General features: G+C 56.7%; 1 protein-coding gene across 9 annotated transcripts in view; it reads left to right on the top strand.

Annotated features, from left to right (window-relative positions):
- The window catches only part of ZMIZ1 (zinc finger MIZ-type containing 1), a 247,456-nt gene that overhangs the window by 80,657 nt on the left and 141,014 nt on the right, over positions 1-25,785 (top strand). For 6 of the 9 annotated variants that reach the window (XM_004049640.5, XM_019034966.4, XM_019034967.4 and 3 more), the window contains one exon: positions 12,407-12,487. The exons of 1 other annotated variant lie outside the window; for it this stretch is intronic. The gene's annotated coding sequence lies outside the window, so the exon portion shown is untranslated. The remainder of the gene's footprint in view (positions 1-12,406; positions 12,488-25,785) is intronic. 2 more of the 9 variants (XM_019034968.4, XM_063709968.1) reach the window with 1 other exon arrangement.

Below are 25,785 nucleotides of genomic sequence, written 5' to 3'. Positions count from 1 at the left end.
TCTCTAGGCGCTGTGCCTGTGGTTGACATCACGTTGTCCTCATGTGGGGCTGCGTGGCCCCGTGGGGTGGCACGCCTTCTGCAAGAGCTCGACCTCCAGGAAGTTCTGCATTCGAAGGCTGAACTTGGCCTTGGTTCACTCTTCCTCTCATCCTGGTCTCTTGGGCATGACTTCTCCCAGGGGACACTGCTGTCTGCTGACTTGGAAAGGCAGGGATTCAATCGGGGGCCCCCGCTCAGCTGTGTCTGAAGTGTGCCCTCCTGGGAAGAAAACCCAGCAGCACTTTTGTCGAGGCCTCACACTGGAAAATGAACGGTGGGAGGCCTAGAGGTAAGAGGCCAAAGGCCACTAAGCAGGCCAGCGTGGCCTGCCCACTCCAGCCCCCAGAAAGCACTGGTGCTTCTGAGGAGGCTTCCTCGGCCCTCCCTCTCCCCTGGGCTGGGTGGGGCCAGTGGGACAGGAAGCCAGGGCGGGCCTGGAGGATGGGGCTCAGGGTGGCCTGGGCCTGAGCCAGGGATGAGGCGAAACCCAACCCTGGCCTGGCCCCGGGCCGCAGCCGTGCAGGTCACTAGGCCTCGGCGAGTGGCCACCCGCCCACCCAACAGGAAGCCCTGCCCAGACACCACCTTTGCCCCACCCCGTATTCTCTACGGCTGGCACTTCTCCTATTTCCCATGAGAGCTGCTGCCAGGAATCGTGCCCTCTTGAGAAAGGAAGCCTGACCTCGGGCCGCCCTGCCTCTGGCCTGCGCTGACCCCCTCCCTGGGCCTCCCCGTGGTGGCAGCTCTGGGCCCATGCCCATCCCGCACCCCCCACACATGCTAATGACTTATCTCCTCTCAGACACAGTCAGTAACCCTTGGGGACCTAGCAGGAGAAACCTCACAGTGGGACTAGGCCTGGGAGCCAGGAGGCTGGGGCTCTTGGTCTGGGATCCTCCACCAACCTGCTTGTGCACCTGGGCAAGTCACTCAGCCACTCTGGGTCTCATCTGTAGAAAAACAGGGAGAGGCAGACGCTCTGCCCAGCAATGAGCATCCCATGGGAAAAGGGTTTGGGGTGGGTTGAATGTGTGCCCTGTGAAGGCAGCCAGGCTTGGGGGGTAATAACACAAAACCTCCCCATCCACCCCTGTCTGCCTGGAAGGGAGCCCCTTCTCTCATCTCCCAGAAGCCGGGCGACGGAGCATGCCTTGGTCTCTCAGCTCTGCTCAGGGAGCTGGGCCAGAAGCAGGGATGGGGCTGTGCTGAGGGGCAGGCTCTCCCACCACCCTCCCAACCCCGTCCTCTTCCTCCCTCCTGGTGGGTGCTCTCTGACCCATGACCCACCTCCCCAAGTAAGCCCAAGCCCACCTCAGTATCAGCAGGGGTATCAGCTTAGGGGATCAACTGTGTCTTAAAGGGGGCCAAGCAGAGGGGTCAGGGCACCACGGGGAAAGACCAGAGTCGTTGTGACATTGGATGGGTTAAGACAGATCCGGGGGCCACCTTGAGCTCCTGGGCGAGCTGAAAGCTTGTCAGCAGCAGGGAAGACCAGGCACCTGAGCAGCCAAGCCCCTGCCATGGGGTGGCCACAGCTCAGACTCTGGTGGCCTTGGACACATTGCTGCTCTGAGCCTCAGTGTCTGCATCTGGCAAGTGGACCTTTCAGAGCCAGTGTCTTAGGGTGCTGTGAGAAGTCCTTAAGATTTGGGGACACAGTGCTGGGTCCCCTGCGGCCCTTCCCTTTGAATCAGCCTTTTCCCTGCGAGGGAAACATTACAGGTCAGGATTAGGACTAGATTTCGTAGGCAGTGGGGAGCCACTGAAAGTTCTTAGAGGAGTAGTGAGTTCATGGGGAGAGGAACCGGCAGCAGAGAAGCCTGGCACACTCATCCGGTGTTGGAGCCCTGATTCAAGAGGGGTCACGGGGCAAAGAAAGTTGGCCCAAGTGGGTGTCAGCACCAGCTGGGCTTGGGAGGCCTCAGTTTTCCTCCTGTAGCTGGGTGCCTGTCCGCAAGGCTGGAGAGGCGCTGCTCAGAGCCAGCACTGAGGCTGGCACCACCACCCCTCTTTCTTCCTCTGGTGCCCCTGAGTCCCACCGGCGTGGGGTTGTCTGGGTTTGCCACTCAGGCCTGGGTGGGCCCCACTGCTTCTCCCTCCCTCCATGGCTTTCTAGCTCTGAATGGGAGTGGACTCTGGAGGCTGCAGTGGGCTGCGGGATGTGAGCCAGGGTGGGGGCATTGGCGGTGGGTGGAGTCACGGGCTGGGTGGCCATGAGTCAGGAATTGCTGGGCCTGTGTGTCATCTGGCTGCGTGCTGTGCTGGCTCCTCCCGCCTGTCTGCCTCATCTCGCCCGCCGCCATCTGGGCCCCCTGGGCTGCTCCACCAGGTGATGGTGCTCTGCTCTGTTTATAAGAGTTCAAAACGTAGGATGGAGTAATCAGGGGACCGGGCTCTAGGGCCCAGGCTCCCCCAACACCAGAGGTGACCTTGGGCAGGTCCCCTTCCTCTTCTCTGAGCCAGTTTCCCCCATTGAAGAGTGGATATTAGGCTGGCCAAGGGATTTCAGCCATGGCCCCAGATGAGATCCGAGGCAGCTTTGAAAGATAGCCCAGCCCAGTACAGTGGCTCACACCTGTAATCCCAGCACTTTGGGAGGCTGAGGCAAGAGGAGCACTTGAGCTCAGGAGTTTGAGACCAGCCTGGGCAACATGGCAAAACCCTGTCTCTACAAAAAATATAAAAAATTAGCTGGGTGTGGTGGTGGGCACTTGCAGTCCCAGCTACTTGGAGGGTTGAGGTGGGAGGATTGCTTGAGCCCAGGAGGTCGAAGCTACAGTGATCAGAGATTACACCACTGCACTCCAGCCTGGGTTACAAAGTGAGACTCTGTCTCAAAAAAAGAAAAGAAAGAAAAAAGATAACCCACCCCAAACAAGTTAAATCAGATCTCCGGGGCGGGGCCTGCGGCCAGGCTTGAAAGCTCTAGTCTGGATGGCCTCAGACGGGCTGCTTTCTCCGCCCTGCCCGGATCCCCAGGCAGCACTGTGGGCTGGTGCATGGGTTCTGGAGCCCAGAGGCTGTTCTGAGTACAGCTCTACCACTTTCTAATACTGGGCAAGTAAATTCATGCCTCTGAGCCTCTGTTTCCTCATCTGTGAGATGGGGCTAACACCACCCACCTTATAGAATGTGTACCAGCGTCAGCCACCATGTTCTTTGATCTAAGCCAGTTACGCACCACTGCTGCCTTCACTGCCCGTTCATTCTTCCAGAAAATATTCAGGGGTTCCTGGACCTGCCAGCCTGGTACTGGGTGCTGTGGCAACAGGAAGAGGAAACCCACCATGGGGGTCCAGCCTTTTAGGCCTTTCCAGGGCCCCAGAGGATGGGTTCTGTCTGTTGATGGGCAGGTGAAGGGTGACTCCCCTGAGAATCTCACCGTGTCGCTGGACAGAGGGAACCCCTCTTTCTGAAAGAATGAATGAGACCCCAGATTCAAGGGAGAAGAAGGGGCATCCTAGGACTTCCCTGACAGCCTCAGCTGGGAAGCCCCTGGGGAGGCCCTGAATGCCTTCTGGGGTGGGCCCTGGGCCATGCTCTGGGCAGATGCTGGCTCAAACAGGGCTGGCGGTAGACAGAACAGAATAAGGACCCTCCTTGTAGTCCATCACTGGGCTGGACTGTGTCCTCCATCCCGTGGTCCTCCTAGCAGCCCAGGGCATTGGCAGGCATCGTTCCTCCTGCTTGGCAGATAGAGAGACAGAGACATCAAGGGATGGGAGGCACTTGCCTAGGTCAAGGGCTGGATTTGAACCTCACTTCTGTATAAACAAAATCGCAGTGGGGAAAGTCGAGCTTCCCTGGGAATCTGCCCTGGTGAGACTAAAACGTGATCGGCAAACCTGTCATCCCCTTTCTTCCCTGGCCTTCCAGCAGGTCCCCTGAAGACCACCACTGGCTGTCCTTGCGGGAGAGAGCTGATGTTCCTGTAAATAGCAAGCGCTCCTATTGCCTGGGCTCTGAAAGCCAGAGGTTGAACCATGCACTTGTCACCCACTAAACCTTCTCCCTCCTCATGACCCATTGAAGAAACTGAGGCAGAGAAAGGTGCAGGGACTTGGCTAAGGCCATGTGGCTTGTGAGCCGGCCAGGATTTCATCCAGGCCTGGGTGAGGTTAGAGCCCATGCCCAGACCCGCCACCACCCGTTAGCAAGAACAGGACTTTCCTTTGTCCGGCATTTTTAACTCTGGGTCTCGGCCATCACTTCAGACTGGCCTGGCCCACGTGTGGCCAGAATCCCAAAGGGATGCCTGTTTGGGAAGCGTGACCGCCAGGGGGCTGGCACCTGGCCCAGGAAGGGGGTCATCAAGAACACTCAGTGCTCAGTGGTTTGTGTGTGCCACCGACAGTGCCCGTGCCCTTCAGCCCTGCGACCTTCCTGTGCCAATCATGGGTATGATGTCAGTTCATCTAATCCTTGAGCTGCTGTTAGCCCCAGATGAGGAAACAGACTGGAGGGATAAGTGACTTTCTTGTGGGCCAGTATTGGACCCCCTGGGTCCTCAGTTGGACCTCCAACACCAGAATGGACCTGGGTTCCATTCTGGTCCACAAACCCCCTTTGGGTTTGTGTCCCCTTCTCTGTAGGGTGGCAGGCTTGCACTCAGAGCTTCCCAAGGACCTCCAAGGACTCTCCTGAGAGCCTCTGCCAGGCCCATTTAATGCCGCAGGGCATTTAGGATTGGGGGCCTCCCAGAGGTGGGATGGGGTGCCCTCTAGGGCAGCCCTCAGAAGCATAGGGCCAGGTGGTTGGCACCAAGCAGAGTGGGCAGAGGCAAGAGGCAAAACTTCTAAGAGAGGCCACCAGCAGGAAATTCCACTTAGAACCCTGGCATTGCGAGTGGCAAGGGCCCAGGTGGGTGCCGGGGGACCTGGTCTGGCCACCCCCAGCTAGGCGCCCCTTTAAGCAAGACCTCGGTCCCTGGAAAAGGGATGGCTGTGCCCACCCTATGAGGCCTGATGAGTGGTGGGTGTGGAAGGGAGTACCTGGCACGGATTTTGCACCTGGAGGATGCTTGACACCTTAGGCTGCTTCTGTGGAAGAGCAGGTGAGGACCCTGTCCTGGGAGCAGGTGGTTCTACGAAGCCCAGCTGTGGGAGCTATGAAGTCTCTCCTGAGTTGGTCTTGGACTCATCTTCCCAGAGCCATGGGTCTTTCTCTATCTCTGTGATACGGGGTTCAGTGCCCCCATCCCAGGCAGGACCCCAAGTCTACACTGGGCAGCAACCCTGAGCCAGTGATAATAATGACTTATGGCCCCTGTTTACGGAGCATTTCCTGTGCACGTGCATATGGGCCTAATCTTGTTATGTCCTTCAACGACTCTGTGAGAGTAGTGACTCTTAGTATCCCCCATTTTACAGATGAGGAAACTGACCCAAGTTCCTAGCCCAGTATCACGCAGCTAAGTAAGTGTCAGAGCTGAGGCCTCTCTGATGCATCGGAACCTAGATGCATTGGAACCCAGAGAGGCCACCATTCTATGCTGTGCCCTCATCCCTTGATTAAAGCAGAAATTGTTCATTTGGTGGCTTGGGGAGAAGGGAGCCCCATCCCTCTTCCTCAGGTTTGAGCGGGCCACCTGTCAGAGCTCAAGGCCTCTTTGATTGCTTGGAGGTGTTGGCTGGGGCAGTCGGGACAGCTTTCCCCCTCCCTTTCCCAGTTCTGGGTCTGATGCAAACTCAAAGGAAAGGGAAGCCAGTCCCTGACTGGGCCTGAGTCATTTGTTTCTGAATCCTAGTTTGAATCCTAGTTCCCGTTTTTATCATGGTGTGATCTTGGCTGGGCCCTTCCCTCTCTCTGGTCTCAGTTTGTCTTTTTGTTCAAGTCCAGCACCAAGGGACTAGGTTGGCAGGGGCCGGAGGCCAGACAAGCCACGCATGTGCACCACCAGCCAGGGCACGGCTGAGGCAGGACGGGCAGAAGTCATTCCTGGGGCCTGGGCGATGCTGCATGAGCTCTTCCTCCAAGAGGAAGTGTCCCTCCAGCTTGGCCCTGAGAGCACAGTAGATCAGGACTGGACAGGGAGCAAGGCCTTGGAGAGGCCCCCAGGGATGTGTGCATGTGCCTCTGCCCCACGAATGCAGCTGCGCCCTGCTCACTGATGCCCTCTGCAGCTCTCTCTTCAGCCCAAAGCTCTTCTCCCCAAAAGCCTCTGGGCCTTTGCCCAGGGAGAGGTACCTCCTGCCTGAAAGACTGCCCAAGGGACGGTGGCTCTGCCCCCCATTTTGCTTCCAGGCCGAGCTGGGCTGGCCCGCCAGCACTCTGTGCACATGCCCCTAGTTATCTGAGGATTACCCGTCTCCTGTGTCTTCCCCACTGGTGTCACATAGTGTGTGAGCACCCTAAGCACAAAGGCTGGGCAAGTGCTGACCTTTGGCCCTGTCCCCACCCCTCCCACCCCTACTCTTTACCTCTTCTCCTTCTTTTCCCTCTCTGCCAGATAGCAGGCATTGTCATCAGTTGTTTTTAAATAAAGAAATGAATGAATGAAATGAACAACTTCTAGAAGTCACTTTATAGCCCCATTTTTAAATTGAGGGAACCAAGTTGCAGGGATGTTAGGTGGGTGGGGAGGGTAGTTCAGAGACCCCCCCACTGCTCTTCCCCAGTTCTCACTCTTTGGGTCCCCACGGTGCCAGGTTGGGGACCCTAGGTTTGCATGGCATGTCCTCTGGCCACAGGAACTTCCCACACATGGAGGTGTCCTGAGGGCCCAGCAGCAGGTACCAGCCACGACTTCCCACGATCTCAGCTTGCCAGGCCTGCACTTTTCTCACCTGGTGTTCCTGCCTTCCCAGCAGGTCAGCCCAGAGCTGCCTGTCCGCCCTTCCCTGGCCACTTTCGAGCCTTCCCCATGGGAGAGAGAAAGGTGAGGGAGCCGAGGGGCATGTGGCAAGGAGCGGAAAGCAGGCCCAGCAGGTAGGCTGGGCTTCCAGGGCTGGGTTTGGGAAGACAGTGCCTACTGTCTGCTGGAGGGCATCCTGGAGCCTCCTCACAGGAGGTAAAGATCGACAGGATGATTGAACCAAGCGTACCTCGGGACTCTCGGGCAGCCCCGCCCAGGACTTCCCGCAGACCCCAAACTACCAGCTTCCTAGGTCCTCATTCATTTCTGTTCCTTGAGGCCAACTGTAGTTACTGCTCTTCGGTGAAAAGATTGAGAGGATATGCAGTTCTCCCAGAGCACCAAGTCCCTGGGTTCAGCTCTGCTGTGCCTGGAATGAGGACTACCAGGTCCCTGCCCTTATGGGCCTCGAGGCTGAAGAGATAAACAGGCACCTAATTTTAATTATGCAAGCGAAAAGAAACACCAGCATGTCTGGAAGTTCAGGGAGGGTACCTTGGAGGTGGCTCTCAGAGAAGGCAGCGTGGAGGAGGTGGCTCTTTGAGCATTGAAGGATGGATAGGGTTCCAAAGGACAGTGACGAGACGTAGCGCTGCACAAGGCGCCATGTAGGGGACTGCGGCTCCTGTTCTGCCACTGTGTGATGTGTGGCCTTTGCTCTCTGCTGAGCAATTTCTTCCTCTGTAAAGTGGGACCTTACAGCTCCCTGGTGACAGGATTGTGCTGAGGATGGAGTGGTGGAGTGGGGCAATGAGAGCTACCAGGGTTATTGAGGAAGGAGCCTGGCAGGTGGGAGAATCTACTACGTTTGAGCAGGTTGAATGGTTCTCTCTGCAGGCATAAGGGGTGTGTGTGTGTGTGTGTGGTCAGTTGGCAGCAAGTGTGAACAGCTGAGGCCTAATGACAGGAGCTCTGAGGTGGCATTGGTGCCACAGAACCCTGGGGCAGTGTGACTCTCTCCCCTTGTTGTCCATGGGGAGGTCCTTGCTCTGGCCAATGTCCAGCTCAATGTCCAGAGCACCCTGGAGCCTCCCCTGGTGGGTGCATGGCTGGAGGGGTGATTTAGGGCTGCTTCATCCTTCTGGCCCGTGGGCCTTGGCCTGCACCCTGGCCCAGCCTGGGTCTGGCTCTTCCCTGTGTCTGGATCCCCACCGCCAGCTTGGTGAGGTCAGGGAACAGGTATTTCAGGAATGCAGGAGGCGGGGCAGCCAGCCGCATTTGGATAACCATGGGGTAAATATTTGCCTTGCTCCTGGAGCCAGCACTGGCCCGCCAGGGGAGGACAGGGGCCTGTCCCTGGGGTCATGTAAGGGGATGTGTGTGGCGGTGGGGTTCTCCAAGTTGGGGAATCCCCTGTCACCCCAAGAGTCTGCTTGTTGCCTGACCAGCAGCTGTTTGGCGCATCTGTAAAATGAGGGTATAACAGCTCAGGCGCCTGAGGATCAGTGTAGCGGGAGCTGGTTCCGCCAGCTTGGCCAGGGGAGCGGCGGGTTGGACCAGATGTGGGTGGACACCCTTGTGACCACCGTTCTGATCCCCACTTGGCCACTTATAACCTTGAGCAATTACCCTGATTTGGATGGGCACCATGGGCTGAGCTTTTAACTCCTTGGTATCTGCATCTGCACACCCCGTATCTTGTTAAGGCCTCACAGCTATCAGGGCCAAGGCACGTGTGTGGTCAGCAGCAAGCATGAGGAGCTGAGGCCTGGTGATGGAAGCCCTGAACTCCAGGTTGAGGGTGCCCTGGTGTAACCCCTGCCCAGCACAGCACCCAGGGCCATCTGCCCCCTCCCCCAGTGCAACCTGGAGCCTTCTCTGGTGAGAGCCAATGGAGGGCGGTCGGCCCCTGCTTAGAGAGGAGCTGGGGGCTTAGGGAAGGCTAGTGACTTGCTCAAGGTCACCCAGCAAGTGTTCAAACCCAATTCTACCCACTCTTGCCCTAACCCTTGAGGCCAGGGTCAGGGCTTCAGCCCCAAGTGTGGACTCCCAAGCCTTAGCAGCTGTAGAGAGCAACTGGCTACTTAGCCGCAGCCCTGGAGCCACCCCTGGTCCTAAATTGCGGGCACCACTGCCCTCCAGGCATTCTGGATTGACTGATCCTGCATCTCTCTGGGTCAGACTCAGCCCCGGGTCAACATGACCGAGTGCCTCCACCCCAGCCCACACCCAGGTCCTCCCAGGGATCCCTGGAGGTGGGGCTGGGAAGGTAGATATGATGGGGGGAAACCCTCTTAGTCCCAGGACAGTCCCTACCCCCAAGTGACATCTGCCTTGTCTGAGACTCAGCCTTGTCACTTTCCAGCTGGACACCTCTGGCAGCCCCATCCTTCTCAGTGTCATGTTCTGCAAAGCAGGAGTGAGTCCTGGCCTCCCCTCTCCCGGGAGCTTCAGATGCACCGTGAGAGTGAGGGGTGTTTCAGGCTGCTGTCGGCACGCTGCCCTTTCTGGCCTTGCAGTGAGAAGCTGCCGTGTGGTCAGGGTCTCACACACCCCAGAAGTGAGAGTGCTGTGCTGAGGGTGCCTGGGAGAGCTATCTGAGCATTGGGGTCCCTGCCTCATGGGGAGATTGGGTGGGCTTCCACTGGCCTTGAGGCTCAGGCTGCACTCACTCCATGGCACCAAGGCCTTTCCACAAAAGAGCGCTCCCCTCCAGCCCCTCGTGGTTTATCCTTGCGGTCTGACCAGGCTGGGAGCAAACGGGGCTACACCTCGTCTCCTGCCCTCTCTTCTCCCTGAACTCCCCAAGAGGCCAAGCCCACACAGGCTGTGGGCCTCGGCTAAGGCACCAGCAGAGCTGGGGTGGGTGTGCACAGCATGGCACAGGCTCCTGGTTCCTGAGCCCCCCTTTCGCAGCATGAGGGGTGCCCGGCGCCGTCTGGCCCTGAGCAGGGCTGCTGAGCAGCTCCCAGGGCTGGGCAGGGTTCAGGCTCTCCGGCTGGTTGCCGCATAGCGGGCAGACTGAGTGGGGATGGGCTGCTTACTCACATCCCGGCTGTGTTCCTGTGAGCTGCTTATTAGCTGTGCGACCTCAGGAGGTTATAGAACTTCTTGGCCTCGTGTGGAAATCAGGGATGTCAGTGTCTACCTCACAGCGTTTCACTGAGTGCTAAAGGAAATATCCAGGGCACAATCCACAATATGGACTCAATACAGAGTGCCCTCCTACTCCTTCTCTCTTTCCTAGCAGGGTGGTCCAATGCAGGCTCACTGTCCCCCAACCAGGGCCTAAGTTCAAATTCTAGCACCCCAACTTATGGCTGTGTGACCCTAGCTGGGTCCCTTCCCCTCTCTGATCTCAGTTTGCCCCTTTGCACAAGCCCAACACCAAGGGGCTGGGGTGACTGGGGCAGTGAGGTACATGCGTGCACCATAAGCTGAGCACCCCTGAGACACTGATGGTCCGACGCCGTTTCTCCGGGCCTGGCCAGTGCTCACTGGGGAGCGAGGGCTTTTCGGCTCTGGCTTCCGTCTCAGCTGCCAAGATAATTATTTTCTCTCTGTCAGCGGCTCTGCTGGCCAGCTTGCCTTTGGGAAAGGCCTAGCTGTGGGCGGTGGGGAGGCAGGAGGCCGACTCCAGTTCTGCCCCAGTCACTGACTCACTGCGTGACCCCAGATGAGGGCAAACGCTGCCTGTCTCGGGGCCTCAGTTTCCTCCTCAGTGAAAGGGAAGTATTGGGGTCAGTGAACCCCAAAACTGTTTGTATTTCCAAGGTAAGCAGAATTTGGGGGCTGCCAGAGCCAGAAGGTTAGGATGTAGAGCCACTTCCTCTCCCCGTGGCTGGGGTGGGGACACTGGGCCTGGTCCTAGGATCTTGGGGTGTAGGGTTCCAGCACTCATGAAGCCCAGCACCAGCCCCCACGGGTTCATCCATGCATCAGCTGACGTGTGTGGAGAGCCACTGGTGTCTGGCCCTTGCATGCAGTGCGTTACACAGTCTGCACAGCTCTTTGAGGGAGGCCTTCTCTTTATTTCTATATCCCCTACAACAGTTGAGAAAACTGAGGCAGAGGGAGGCTTAAGAAACGTGTCCAAGTCACACACTTGGTACGAGGGCGAAGCCAAGATTTGAAGCAGATCCTTGTGATTACTGAGCCTGCCTCTCAATCACCAGGCCTCTTTGCCTCTTATCGAGGCCCTGGGCACCGTTTCTCCCTGGGAGCCCCTGCCTGTGCACAGTGAGGTGGAGCCCAGGCTGAGGCCCTTACCGAGCCCCTTGGCGTGTATGGAGGCCTATGCTTCATGTGATGTGGGCACCACCTCTCCTGCTGTGAGCCACGATCTTTGTTCTGAGAGGAGCTCAGCCCTGCAGTCAGGTTTCCTGGTTTTTAGAGGTGGGCACTCCGGTGCAGAGAGGCACAGTGACTGTTCACGGCCATGCATCGGGGCACCTTCACAGCCATAGCTTGAATTCAGGGTTCTGCACATCCCAGCCTCCAGCTGAGACCCCAGAGAAGCCCACCAGCCAGGCCTCTGTGTGTCATCCTCCCTCCTGCCCTCAGGGTTCTGTGGGCAGTGGGGGGCGTGTTGGTGGGCCGTTGAGGAGGTGGGCCAGCCGAGCCCCACCCAACAAGGATGGTTGTATGCCCACACTCCCAGTGCACCCGCAGGCCCTGCACTTCTGCCTGCTGCCATCTCTGCCCCGAGCACCACTGTCTCTGGCCTGGACCCTGGAGCAGCGTCCCCACTGCTCTTCTGCCTCCTCCTATTCCTCCAAGCCCTTCTCCCTTCACAGCCATGGGGGCTTCCTAAACTAGAACTAGGGTCACATCCCTCAGCTGCCCGGATGCTGCTGTGGCTCCTGCCCACCCTCTTTCTTACTGTCCCTGGCCCCTGGTCTCCACTCACAGCACCCTCCCTTGCTCAGTGCATCTGCTACACCACAGACCCCAAGTCCTCCACTGGGCCGGGGACTTTTCTCTATCTTGGAGTCTTCGCATATGCTGTTCCCTCTGCCTGGAATGCTGTTTGCCGCATCTTGGTCTGCCTCTCCCTGGCTTGTTGCTCAACTTCACTTCTCCAGAGAGGCCACCTGGGACCTTGAGTCTCTGCTGTGTGGCTCCTGGACTCATTGTTTGTTTCTGGCAAGCACTGCTTTTACTTTTGTATCATTTGATTCTTTGCTCTCGTCTGAGTCTCCGCAAGGGTAGGGATCACTATCACATCAGCATGCTTGCTGAATGTTTGTTGAATGAATGAGTGAATGCGAAGTGCCTTTGTCATCGCATCTCCTTGGATTCTCCCGGTGACCTTGAGACATACTTTGACCCCACTTTGACACGTGAGGAAACTGAACCCCAGAGAGTCTGAGAGCATATCCGTAATCACATAACCAGTAACTGGCAGGTGTGGGGAGTCAGGGGCCTGTTTATGCCAGGGCACCCCATCATGTCCCTTCAGAGTCCTCCTCTGTCAGATGGGGATGATACGGTGGCAGTGGGCAGTGGCCTCATGGTCAGTGCCCGGGCCTCTGCTGTGGGTAGACCCGCTGACCTCCCACTTTCATTGCAGCAGGATGGAGCTGGAGTGAGGTGGAGGGGCCGCAAGCTGCTGACCGGCGTGTGGGACACTGGTGGTTTGCAGATCACTGAGGTAGGTGTGCCACGGGGCTGGCGGGAGGTGGCTGGGTCGGACGCAGGCGAGTCCTCATGAGGGCAGGTGCTAGCCGTAGCACGCTGGACCTTTGACTCGGGCCTCAGCCCTGAGGGGCAGGAGTGGGCACAAGCCACCTTTGCTGGGACCTCATCATGCCCCAAATGGGCCGTCCCTCTACCTGGCACCCAGGGACCTCTTGGCCTGGCCTTTCTCTAGAGCGGCTGCTAGGGGTGGGGGCTGGAGGTCTGCCCGGGGAGAGGGGCAGGTCTGGCTACCTGGTCTTGGCACAGCAGCCCTGTCTGCACCACTCTAAACCCTGTGGAGTATGGGCAGCCCCACCAAAGGAGGCCTGGGTGAGCAGGAGCATGTCGGCTGAAATGGGTGCAGGGCTACCCACCCCTTTTGCCCACTCTCACAAACATGCCGAGGTGGATACACTGGGCTCTGGGGTCAGACCACCTGGATTCAAATCCTGACTGGCATGCATGGTTACTCTGTGCCTCTGTTTACCCATCTATCAAATGGGAATGAGATGGCGGCGCCTGCTCCACTCTCGCGGTGAGGAGACTACACACCTGGCACACAGCAAGGACTAGGGACATGTCAGCCCTTTTCCTCAAGGGTGCTAGGACCCACCTTTCTCCTCACACGCCTCAGTTTCCACCACCCTGCTTCCCCTGAGGACCCACCAGTGCCAGGATGGACACGAACTGGACCCCCCGCCTGATAAGGGGGGCAGGGCACCTTGAGGAGCAACTGAGAGCAGCTGGGGCCAGCAGGTCCTGAGGTCGGGGCCAGCAGGTCCTGAGGTCGGGGCCAGCAGGTCCTGAGGTCGAGCCCAGCTCTGTCCCGTGCCCCAGCATTTCTCATCATGGGGTGGCATTTCAGGGTTGATCTCACTTGGCCCTGTGCCTGAGGGTGACCTGTGTAATCCCTGTTAACTTGGCAACTCTCAACCTAGAGATGAGAGACTTCACAAAAATCCTTACTTGGCCCAGAGCCCTTTGTCCCAAGGCGTCGTGGTGCTGGGGCAGCCCGGGAGGGGGGAGTCTTCGCCCTGGTGTGGAGCTGTCTCCTAACATCCCCTGCTGCCCTCAGCATCCCTCTTGGAGCTTAGCGCTTCCAGGGGCCTAGGGGCAGGGCCAGGCGAGCCTCGGTCAAGCTCCGACATTGGAGAGCCAGGCTCCATCTCCGTTCCTGCTGCAGGAAATCCCAGCTGTCTGCTGATTGGCTGCATGACCTTGGGCCAGTCCCTTCCCTTGTGTGAGAGCCAGCTTTCTCATCTGAAAATGAGGCTGATTATACTGACATTGCTGACAGAGCTGCTGTGAGGATGCTTAGAAGCCATGAATATTTTTAAATGTCACAGTCTCGTGAGCATCTGCTGTGTGTGTGTCAGGCACTATGCTCCTTTAATACCTTTTTCCCCCACAAGAATCCCACGGGGAGGTTTGTCTAATTCATTCTCCAGAGGCTCAGCGTGGTTAGGAAACCCACAGAGCCGTCAGTGCTGGAATGGGGATTTGAACCGAGGTCCATCAGGATTAACCAGTGCATAAGGCCTTAGAGGCCAGGGGCGGGGGCCCAGGACAAGCATGGGAGCTGCCTGGGGAAAGCCACTCCATTTCTGCCCTGCAGCCTTTGCCCAGCCCGCCAAGTCCGCTGCTCTCTGGAGCCAGAGGGTGGCCCTCAGGCTGGTGGCCTGCCTCTCCCGATGGGGCCTGCCTGCAACTCAATAAGGCTAGGGGAACCCTCTGCTAATTGTCTGGTAACCTTTGAAATTCTCCTTCACGGTGGGTTCTCTTTTTGGATGTTTTTCAAGGTAATTCATTCCTTTTCCAGAAATTGCCAGTGGCGGAGCATTAGGCAGCTGGTAATTAATCATAGGAGCAGCTTCGAGTTGATTCTTTGAGAAAGAAAAAAAAAATGGGGAAGAGAAAGCCTTGGTGGAAAAAGAAAAGAAAACCACTCCAAGGCGAGGGTGGTAATCAATACCTTGGTGTCCTAGAAACGGCTGGGGGTGGGGACGGCGAACATGCGGCCTTCTCTCCTTCTTCCCAGGGCTGGCCCACTGTCAGCACCAACAGCGGCAGCGTGGGGCTCCGCTCTTGACCATTGGCTCCCTGTATGGCTTTGAGAAGTTGCTGCCTTTCCCTGGACTCAGCTTTGCCACCTGTAAAATGGGTGAAGGGCAGCTGTTAAACTGAAAAGAACATTGAATGAACCATTGTTCACTACCACGTCTTAGTCCCTGGCACACAGCAGTGGCCCCATTGATATTCTGTTAATTGAGTGAGTGAGTGAGTGAGTGATTCTCATGGGTCCTAGGTAGCTGTCTCGAGTGAAGGAGGTGGTACTGGCTATAGGATATTGTGACTGTAGCTCTGTTATAATTCGGAGTGACAGTCAGGGTGATGGGCCAGTTCTGTCACTTTCCAAGCTAATGATGAAAGGACAGTCTTGCTTGGTGAACTCCGGCCAGGAGACCTCAGGCCCCTTAGTGGCAACCATGCTGTCTCTTCAGCATCTTCCAATTCAACTTTCCAAGAGTCTGAGCTATCTGGAGATTTTATGTTAAAAAGCTGCCTCCTGCAGAGGTGGTGAGTTCCTCATCACTAAACTGTGTGCAAGCTGGGGTTGCGGCTGTATGGGCCACTTGGACAGTGGATTTTGGGGCTTGGAGCATCCCTGAGTCTGGGAGAGAGCATGAGGCTCTCCAGGATGGTTACTGGGGAGGCTGCACTGATGGGGAGGAAGCCTGTTCCCTCCGGAGCCCCTTCCCAAAGGTCCCAGGGAAGGACTGGACGAGGATACAGGCGCTGAGGCATCAGTGCCTGCTCCCCGCTGACTGGCCCCATTGCATGGACATAGGGGCACTGAGCAGGGTTGAGGGAAAGAGCCACACTCCTTACATCAGGGGGTGTCTAACAGGTTGTGGGTTGGATAGGGGGGTGGGGAGGTACAGAAAGCCCTTGTCTGGGAGGTGGGGGCCTCAGACCTAGGTCTGATATGCTGGTCTGTCTGGTGTAACCTCAGCAGCTCCCTTTACCTTTCTGGGATTTGGGCCACGATCCTTCAGGAGAGGGCCGCAGATGGGGAGTGTGTTCTCCAAGACTTCCTCCCCTGCCCGGGTGAGCTCAGTTTGGGAGCCAGAGCTGGGCCTGACAAAGCCGGTTTCCTCTTAGCAGCTTCTCTCATTCTGGCCCTAATGTGGGACCAGGGTTCCTTGCCCAGAGACCCAGGATGACAGTGCACCCTAGCCTGAGTAGTGGCTCTGGGAGACTCAGAGCTTCCAGAGGGAGGGAGGGAGGAGGGTGTGTGGCTGTGTGCTTGTGTGTAAGTGTGTGCGTAGTAGTGTGTGCCTGTGTATGGGTGTGATTGTTCAGCAGGACGTGAGGCTGTGTGAATATTCATGAGTATTCAAGGAAAGGGGAGACCCCTCCCTCCCGTGTGTGTCAGGACCTCCAGGTGCACACTGGCTCCACATTCAGACTGGCCTGGGGGGCCCTGACCACAGTGGAGCTGACTGAGGGGCAGTGTGGGGGCCAAGCCTTCAGGCCCGAGAGTTCAGACCTGCCCTCCCACAGCTGGAGGTCTTGACAGCTCCCCGTGGTCACGGAGGGCATGGATTTGGCGGCCATGCCTCCTGCCACAGACTTACACCCTGAGCCTCTGGCCTGAAGTCTCTGGGTGGGCCCAACCAGCTCCCCCTAGGCGGGCCTGGTCTGCTAGGGGGGTCCTCTGTGAGCAGCCAAGCCTAACTTGGCACTAGTCATTTCTTTACTTCTTCCGGCCTTGGCCTCCAAGCCCCAGCTCAGCTGTGTGTGTGTGTGTGTGTGTGTGTGTGTGCGTGTGTGTGTGTGTGTGTGTGTGTCTGGGCTCTCCCTGCAGCTCAGCTGTGTGTGTGTGTGTGTGTGTGTGTGTGTGTGTGTGTGTGTGTGTGTGTGTCTGGGCTCTCCCTGCAGGGTGGGGCAGTGGGTCCATCTCTGCATGTCTCTGTCCCATCTCCCTGTGGCTGTCTGTCCTCATCTCTCCCTGCAGCTCTCTCCTGCCCAGTTTTCCTGTCTTCTTACATCCCAGAGGCTGCCTCCGCCGCCACACGCCTCCCTGTCCCTGCAGCGTATCCCAGGGTCCCTGCACCTCCTCACCTCTGCTCTCCTTCTCAGGGCCACTCCTTACCAGGCCTCCCAGCAGCACAGCTGCACCGTGCCACTGTGTCACTGCTTATTGTCATCCTCAGGGCTCTGCACAACAGAGGCCTCCCTACCTTCTGCCTTTGCCTAAATCTGGCTCCAGCCAACATGCCACTCCCTCCCACCCTGCTCTTTGGCGGGTCTGAGACAGCCCCACATTCCCAGCTGCTGGAGGCTGCACTCCGTGTGTGGCCAGGTGGTGGGGGCAGGTGCCATCCCCTCCCATGGCCCTGCCGTGCCGGCCACCTCCTGGCTCAGGAGTGCAGGCTGCTAGCCCACCCTGCAGCTGCCCTGTACCGTCCTGGGCATGTGGGTTGCTGGCCACCAGCTGGAGCAGGAGAACGAGAGGCGGCCTGTGCCCACTAACAAGGGGTGGTTGGAAACCTGGCATCTCCCTCCAGCATTAATGAAATTCCTGCTATAATTAGAAGTGAGGTGTACAGGAGCTGGCTGCCTGGTGGGAGCGTTTGTATGCTCATGAATAAGTAAATTGTCCTCTCCTGAAGGGAGAGGAAGCTGGAAGGTGTAGGCCCAGAGGGTCTCAGTGGCCTGTGAGGTGCAGAGGCCCCACCACTCACCTGGACGCCCTCGGGAAGCTCCCTCGGTCCCCGGCCTTGGTCAGCCAGTCTTCCTGGAAGTGCCTGCTGCGTGCCCAGCCGACTCAGCCTGGCATTCGAAGTCACCGCCATCTGGCCCCAGCCTCCTTTCACAGCCACATCACATGCTAGCCTTCTGCCAGCGCCCTGGGCTGCAGCTCCACCGTGCTGCCCCCCGCCCCTCTTCTTCATCACACCTTCCCACTCTGTGCTCCAGCCTGAGTTTCTATGGGCCGCCTCATGGCTCCATCCTCGGAAGCCTTCCTCAGGCCACACCTGTGCCTCCTGGAGGCCCCAGTAGCCTTCCCTGGACAGGCCTCCTAAATCCAGAGCCTTCCTTCGACACTCTTCATGCCGTTTAAAGTGTGCATCAGACTGCCCACCAGGCTGTTTTTCATTTTTCATTGATTACATATTGGGATGGTAATGTATTGGATTCACAGGGCAGATAGTTTACATTCTTCCTCATACTAAGTCTTTGAAATCCAGTCATTGCAGTCTCCACTGTTAGCTGCATTGCACGGCGCATGCTTGGAGAGTCCTGTTTCATCTTGCAGGTGAAGAAACTGAGGCCTGAGGAAGGAAATCCTGCAGGTGAGTTTGCAGAGCACAGGCTGTCTCTGTAGGCAAGGCCACTGCTGTCCTGCAGGACAAAATAAGGAACCGAGGCACAGGGCACTTGTCCTAAAGATATATCGAGGCAGGCAGGACCATGGCTAGAACCCAGGCAACTGAACCTGAAATGAATAGAGGAAAGGCGATGTGAGCGATTTCATTCCCCCCACGCCGCCCACAGTAGATTTCAGTGCTTGAGGCTGCCCTGTACTTCATGCCCAAACAGCCCCAGACCAAGCAGCTGTCACAGGCTGGGCCACGTATTGGCCAGTCCTGCCCTTCATCCCTCCCAGCTTCCTGACAGTGCGCATACACCCTAGACGGAGCTAGGAGGGTGAGAGCCTTTGTTCCTCCCAGGAAAGGTCACCCCTGCCCTCCAGCCCCTCCCACATCAGCCAGCAGAGTCTGAATCTCCGAGGTGCCCAAAGGTTGTGTCCTGCTAACCAGCCCAGGTCTCCAGCGAGTGGAGGATGCCTGCAGCAGGGATGGCTCCAAGGCTAGGAGGGAGAAGAGGGGATTTACTCCCCAGAGCCTGGCCCTGCCCCTGCTGGCCTAGAGAGTTCTCCCAAAGTGGGGTGTTTCTTAGGAGTCAGGCTGGCGGCAGAACAGCCCCTCCAGAGCCCTCCACCCTCTGGAGCCGATTTTCCTCTTTGTTACCTGCAAGCCCCCTTCGGCTACACTTGGCTGTACGCTCCATTTATGATCTACCTCTTGTTTGCCTCTGCTCAGGCAGTGTGGCAGGGAGTCACGGAAGGTTCAGGTGCTCGTCTCCCTCCACTGCAGACAGGGCTGGTGCCACTATCCAAAGCGGAGCTCCCCCGGGGGCCTACCTCCTCCCACCAGCAAGGGCTGCGGAGTTTGAGTGTACTGAGCCAACAGCCCCCCTATCTTTCCCCAGCCCATTCCCTCCTTCATCTGCACACAGGCACCCCATGGCCTTTTTTTGTCTCTGCTCCTCCAAGCCAGCCATCTGCTCTTTCCCCACTAGACCGTATACTCCTTGAAAGCTCAGGGCAGGCTATGAACCATGTCCCCAGCACAGTCCCTGGCCAGTTCTGTGTTGAAGGGCAGCTGAAAGCCACAGACAGGCACCCAGCTTGTGTACCCTCAGCTTCCTCTGGGCATAGCAACAAGGTGATGTCTAGCATCCCAGTTGTTAATGTGCTTGTGGGCCGTATTAAGAAGGATTCGGAGGCTGTGTGTGGACTCCACGAGAAATAATGCTGTGCATCGTGTGGCGCATGGTCACGCTCTCAGCCCTGCTCCCTGGGTATCAGGTCTGCTTGACTGATGTCTCAGCTCTGGGCTGTGGCCAGTGCAGGAGGAGGGAAGAGGCAGGGACCTCAGTGTGACCCCCACAGGTGTCTGTCCACCCTGGCTGCTGGGTGAGCTGGGCCCCAGAGAACCTTCTAGAGCCCCCAGGGAGCTGACTGGTTAACGGAGAGCAGGAAATTTATGGTTGCTGAGCCTTTGGAAGCTTTTTGCTCACATCTGCCTCCCCCATTAAGTGCTTCTCACCCTTCTTCAGCTCCAGTTTGGGAAACAGCAAGCACATCTTGCCTCACGGCTGTTCTGGGACCCTCTACCGCTCCCCTGAGGCATCTTTAGGGACCTCTGTTGGAGCCTAGGGGAACATCTCTGCTTCATAACCTCTGTGAATTGCTCCCATGGTGCCACCTCCATCTGGCCCACCCTCAGGTTGGTGGGACAGGCTGGCATGAGACGGCCCTCGCCCTTGCCAATAGCCCCTGCCAGTTTTCTCTGGGCCCTGGCCTCACCCAGACTTCCCGCCACAGCCCCCGACCCCTGCCCTTGTCACCACCTGGGGTGCCAGCCCCCTGTACTTCGTTGCTTCTGCCCCCAGCAATTCCCTCTCAGGTAGGAGTTCCCAGTTGCCTCCTGCCCGGCAGCTCCAGCATGGTCAAGGATTGAGCCAGGAGGACTTTGATGCACTAGAACCTATAAATAATCTGGAGCATTTTTATCTGTGTATGGAAGAAATGCAACAGACTTCCTTGCATCCTGTAGCCAGCTTAGCCTGTCCACAGCCACAGCTCCAGAAGGGCTGATAAAGATCGTCTCATCCCTGGTGTTGACTCCCCCAGCTGCTGCCCAGACACCTCCATTGCTGGAGAAGTCACTACACAGTTTTGCTCATGTAAATTCAGTGTGATAGAGGATAAAGTGTGGCGTGTGGTCAAAGTGTGTGGGTTTCAGGGACAGACAGTCCTGGGTTCAAATCTCTGTTCTGCCACCTATCAGCCAGGTGAGTCTGGACAAGTTTCTTTCATCTTCGACTCACCTGTTTCCTCATCTGTAAAGGGGTGCAGTGCACCCACCTGGCAGGATAAAATGCAGCAATAGCTACACAGCACCAGTCCTCTCTGTTAGCAGCAGACTGATGCCCTTGGGGAGATACCTCCCACCCCTCAAACAGGAGCATCTGCTTGAGGTGGGCATTTGTTAGCTCTGGACCCAGACACTTCCCTCTTCAGAGACAATGGACCCCCAGGTCTTCTCTTGAGCTTTCAAGTGGGAACTTCCAGGAGGATACTTTGAGATGGAGACGCAGTGCTTGCCAGGCATGCTAGCACACCCAGGCCACCTGGGACACCTGTTTAAATGCAGATCACCAGGCCCCTCTCCTGGAGTCTGATTCTGTAGATCTGGAGTTGGGCCTAGGCCTCCAATTTTTAAACAGATGCCCCCAGAAAATACCTGCGATCTGGCCAATCTGGGACACACTGGTGCCTGCAAAGGGGAGCTGGCCTAGAGACTTGAACCAGTTCCTCTCTGTGGCTGTTTTCACACTGATAAACCAGGGGTTTAGATGACCTGGCAGGGATCTTTCTGCCCTTAAAACCTCATGACAATCAGACAGACATTCCCTGATGTCCCCTCTACCAGGCTCCCTGGGGCAGATCTGTGGGTTTCCGCCCCATTCCTTCTAGCCACAGAGCATTTGGCTCAGCAGCCTTCTGCCAGCCTCAGAGCCCTAGGGATAGATAGAGAAGCTGTTCCCTGGGTGTCATGTGCCATTTATTGGCCATTCCCTTGCCTTCCAGGAGGCCCTAACTCTGCAGGCATTAGCGGAGTCCACTCAGATCTGAGATCTTTTCTGTAAGCTGAGCTGGATCACTACCTGGTACCTACTGGGAGGTAGGGCGGAGGCCAGAGTGGGTGGGGGGCAGTCCTGCAGCTCCTCTGAGGCATCTGGGAGCCTTAATAGTTAACACACATGAAAGCCTGCAGCATTGGAACTGCAGAATGACCCCGCAGAGCCCTCCCTGTCTTGTTACAGATGAGGAGACTGAGGCCCAAAGTGGAACGTGCTGGCTAGGAGGATGTGAGCTCTGGGAGCTCCACGTGGCTCACAATCTGGTCTCTGGTCCAATCCATGCGGCCCACCATGCCTCTCCTTGTGTGGTCCATCTAGGATGGGCAGCCCCGCCAGGCTTAAGCCCTCAACTTAAGCTGCTGAGCCCCTAGGAAAAGAGAGTGCCATCTCAGGACAGGTCCGAGGGGCTGCCTGCTCCTGAACACTGGTCCCTTCTTGGACCTGCACTGTCAGCCTAAATCAACAACCCCCTCCCAGCCCGTGGGTCCTCCCACCCCAGCCAGGGCAGCCCCCATGGAAGCTTTCCAGAAATATCCACGCACAGTGCGGTGAGCTCCAGAAATGAAAAGGCTCTCACACTCCCTGCTCCCTCCCGTTTTCCACTCACTGCTGCTCAGGGGAGTTAATAAGCAGAGGTGAAAAAGCTGGCCCTGTCCTAATGAGATCTCGTTTGAGGCAGCTGGGTCTGGGCTAATGCCAGAGAAGGAATTCTTCACTGCCGGGCCTTCACTCCACCGGGGATGAGGCCAGGGCCTAGAACTTAGGGACTGGCCTGGGCTGTCGCTCAGAGGATGCCAGGGGCCAGAGCTTTGTCTCCTTCCTGGGCTGGGAGTCCCACTGGGTCCTTAGTTCACATGGGGTGCCTGGTACAGCACCCACCTTCAGGCCTCTGCGCAAGTCAGCCCCTTTCCACTGCACTCTCCATCTGTACTCAGTAAGGCAGCAGTATTTAGTAAGCACCTACTATTTGTGTGGGTCTGTGCTCGGCTCTTCAGGAGACAAAGAAACAGACCTGTGCCAGCCCCAGGAGAGCTCACAGTCTAGGCCACTGTAGGTCACATGCAGGAAGAGAATTTGTGATGCACCGTGTCCACGGGGCAAGGGATGTGTTGAGATCAAGAGGAGGAGTCCTTGGGGAGTGAGGGCCTATGGAAGGCTTCCTGGAGGAGGATGACTGTAATGGATTGACACTCAGAGCATTTCAAGAATTTCAGGTGGGGCTAGGGCTGGGGCAGGTGATAGTGCTTGTACCAGAGCATCACTGGGCACACACCTGGCCCTGTCCTGCGACAGGAAGGCCCAGCAAGGACGGAGCCATGCTATCGAGGCAGCCACAGGCTCAGACCTGGTACATCGTAGGCCATATCCCTATGAAGTGAATGACCAGCACAGAGCACTGCTTTTTAAGTGTAGGAATATAGTAGGCACTCAATAAATGCTGACCAAATGAAGGGTACATCACATACACTCAAGTATCCACAGAGCAACCGAGAGCTCAGGTCAGGAAGCAGCAGGGACGAGGAGATAGGGTGCGAGGCCTCTGGTGCAGGGGCAGGGCTCACAGCAGCTCAGCCTCATTCATTGGAACCCAGAGTAGTGGGTGCCTGCTGGGGGCATCCTTCAGAGCCACACGTCACCCTCCTAAGGGCACACTGTGACACCTGACCAAGCAGGAACATGGCGGGTGAGGACATCTAGGGCCCAGCTGGGAGCCTCCCTGGGGCACATTTGTACCCAGTGTTTGGTATATGCCCTAGACAGACCCACCCTCCCTAGAGCCTCTAGGACAGGAGGAAAATGAGCACCTGTGGCATGTCTGTCACTGAAGGGCAGAGGACAGGCCAGCTACGAAGCCCTTAGATGGTCATGGTTATGATAATAGTAATAATGACAACAGTGTCAGCAGCCAGGGCATCATTTATTTGATCCCAGTGACACCCTATAAGGTAGGGACCAGTATCATCTCCATTTTATGGATGAGGAAACTGAGACAGAGGGAAGTTAGGAAAATAGACAAAGTCTCCAGGTGCAGAACTGGATAGGAACTTGGGTCCTTTGACCCTAAATTCCAGACTGGCCTTCGGTTGGCCTCTCACTCAACCTAAGGAGCATCCCATCCAACCTTCACTCCTGTCATATGGAGCATGAGGGCCACCGTTGCATCTTTTGAGAGGAGGACACGAACTCTCCAAAAAATCATTTTAAGTCTTCCATTATCAGACTTTACACAGGTCCTTCTCATACCTTCCCAGCTCCATGGGAAAGATGAACAACCAGTGGCTGGATAATGGGCCCTTCCCCTGAATTGGTCCTTTGTAACGGAAGTAAATTTTCTGCCAGCCTTTGGTGCCCGGCAGTTTGATAATACAGGTGTTTAAATGGTAGTGACTGTGGGGCCAGCCAGGAGAGGAGGCAGTGAGTCAGATGGGGGATTCACAGGAATTAAAGGCACTTAATCTCAGTACAATATGATATTTCCAAATCTGCTGGCTCTGCACCAAGAATGAGCTGACCCTGGACACCCTGGGGCCTGGGCTGCTCAGGGCCTGCTTGGCTGTATCAGGGAGGGCTCTGGGCTGAGGAACTCCTGGGAGGTGGCACTGGCCTAGGGCAAGCTTGTCCAACCCGTGACCCATGGGCCACACGTGGCTCAGGACTACTTTGAATGTGGCCCAACACAAATTCGTAAACTTTCTTAAAACATGGTGAGATTTTTTTGCGAACTTTTTTCTTTTTTTTAGCTCATCAGCTGTTGTGAGTGTATTTTATGTGTGACCCAAGACAATTCTTCCAATGTGGCCCAGGGAAGCCAAAAGATTGGATGTCCCTGGCCTAGAGGCTCTGAGAGCAGATTAGGACCAAAGGGTCCAAGGGCAGCCTAGTGTCCCTGTTGCTAGGAAGCCCCTTAGGCCACAGAGGACAGTGGACAGTGGGGCGGGGAGCAGGGGGCGGGGTGGCTTCTCCAGGAGTGTAATGAGGAAGAATTTTGAGAATATACCTTGATCAACAGACAGAGAGCAAGGGACCTGCCTAAGACTACCCAGCCAGGATTTAAGACCAAATCTTTGCTGTTAATCACTATGTTATCCTGTAGAGTGTGTGTTATGTGTTGGGGGAATCTTAATGGTAGCTGTGTTAATTAGCACTTACCCCAGTCATTTTATATGTATTATCTAATTTAATCGTCGTAGAAATCTGTTTCAAGTATGAGTAAACTGAAGAACAGAGACGCTAAGTAATATGCTCGTGATCACACAGCCACTGGGAGGTAGGATTAGAATTTGAACACGGCTCCATCTAACTTTCAAGCCTGAACCCTCAGCCAGACCCTGGCACAGAGCATCCACCCCAAGGGACCGAGACCCCTGCCAACCAGAAAGATCAGGGAAGCTTCTTGGAGGGCATGTCAGAATTTGTTTCCGATGGAGCTGGTCTGTAAACTTCAGGTTCCCTGACCTCCCAAGGGCTCTTGCTCATCCTCAGATTGCATCATGGGGCCCACTTGCTGGGTGCTTGGAGGGTGAGGTGCATCGTGGGTGCATTCCTCAGATTCCACTGGGATTGCTGAAGCGGCCAGCACAGGTTGCACCCACCAGCTTTGGGGCAGGCCTGCGCATATTAGATTGCAGCTTGGAGCCCTTCTCAGCATCACCCAGGACAGTTCTCTCAGCCAGGGTGGGGTCAGCGTCGGGGACACCGGGGACACACAGCTCCCACTGGGAGGGGCAGGGAAGGGCCGTGACCAACTGGACAGAAGAGAGTTAGTGAAGACAAAGGCACGCCAATCCCTGGACTCCCAGTTGTTGGCTCCAAAGGGATGAGTAGGAGAAGTGGCAGGTGGTGAGGCCCTGCCAGTAGATTGCACCTCCATTTGATGGGCAGTGGGGAGCCGGTGAAGGTTTTGATCTGTAGAATGACTGTGTGCCATTTCTCACTGAGCTTTCATAGAAACCTAGCATGTCAGAGGACAGAGACCAAACACTGTCAGGAGAGTGGCTCTGCTCCCCTGGGTGCTGGCAGGGAAGGGATGCTCATGTTGGGAATCCCCTTTGTAGCCGAGATGTCCTTCTGCAAGTCTGGTCTTTAAAATCCAAGCCCAGTTGGTGTGGGGCATAGAAGAGCTCAAAGTGTTAATTCAGAAATGCGGCTGAGTTTGGGGGAGGAGTGCACAGAAAACACGTGACACACACAAGATGCAGGCTCAGTGTAAAACTCGGGATGCCAGAGGCTGGGGGATCCGAGGGTCCAACAGTCCCACCCCCTTTGGATGGGAGAGACTGAGGACATAAGGGGCTTTGCCCGAAGAAGCCCAGGCCATTGCAGAGGAGGGCGCAGCATCCCCAGGTGACACCTGCCCTCCATGAGGGCTTTCCTCCTTCCATTGTGTGTCTTTGACCTTCCTCCCAGGCCTCTCTCTGAGTGTGAGCTGAGGCTGAGGGTTGGAGCCAGCTAGGAAAGAGAAGAGCCAATGTGTACCTTTCAGGTCACCTCACCAGGCTTCACACGTACAGAGCAAGGGGGTCCTCGCAAGGAGCCAGTGGGGGCTCAGTGGCCTGTCTTAGACATTCATATCATAGCACCCAGATAGGGAGGGAGACCGCTGGTGGCAGCAAGCCTTACCCTAATTCATGACCCAAAAGACACCCGGAGCAGTCTGCCCAGGGTGTCCTCTGTTTCTGTCCCACTGCCCTCACGCTTCTCAGCAGCCACAGCTGCCCGTCTGCCTCTCGCTCCTGCTCTGCCTCCTTCTGTGTGTGGGCCTCCTCTCGTGAT

The sequence above is a fragment of the Gorilla gorilla genome, chromosome 8 (assembly GCF_029281585.2).
Source record: "Gorilla gorilla gorilla isolate KB3781 chromosome 8, NHGRI_mGorGor1-v2.1_pri, whole genome shotgun sequence".
Taxonomy (NCBI): domain Eukaryota; kingdom Metazoa; phylum Chordata; class Mammalia; order Primates; family Hominidae; genus Gorilla; species Gorilla gorilla.
Note: the sequence above shows the minus strand (reverse complement) of the source record. Positions and strands in the feature narration are given on the sequence as shown.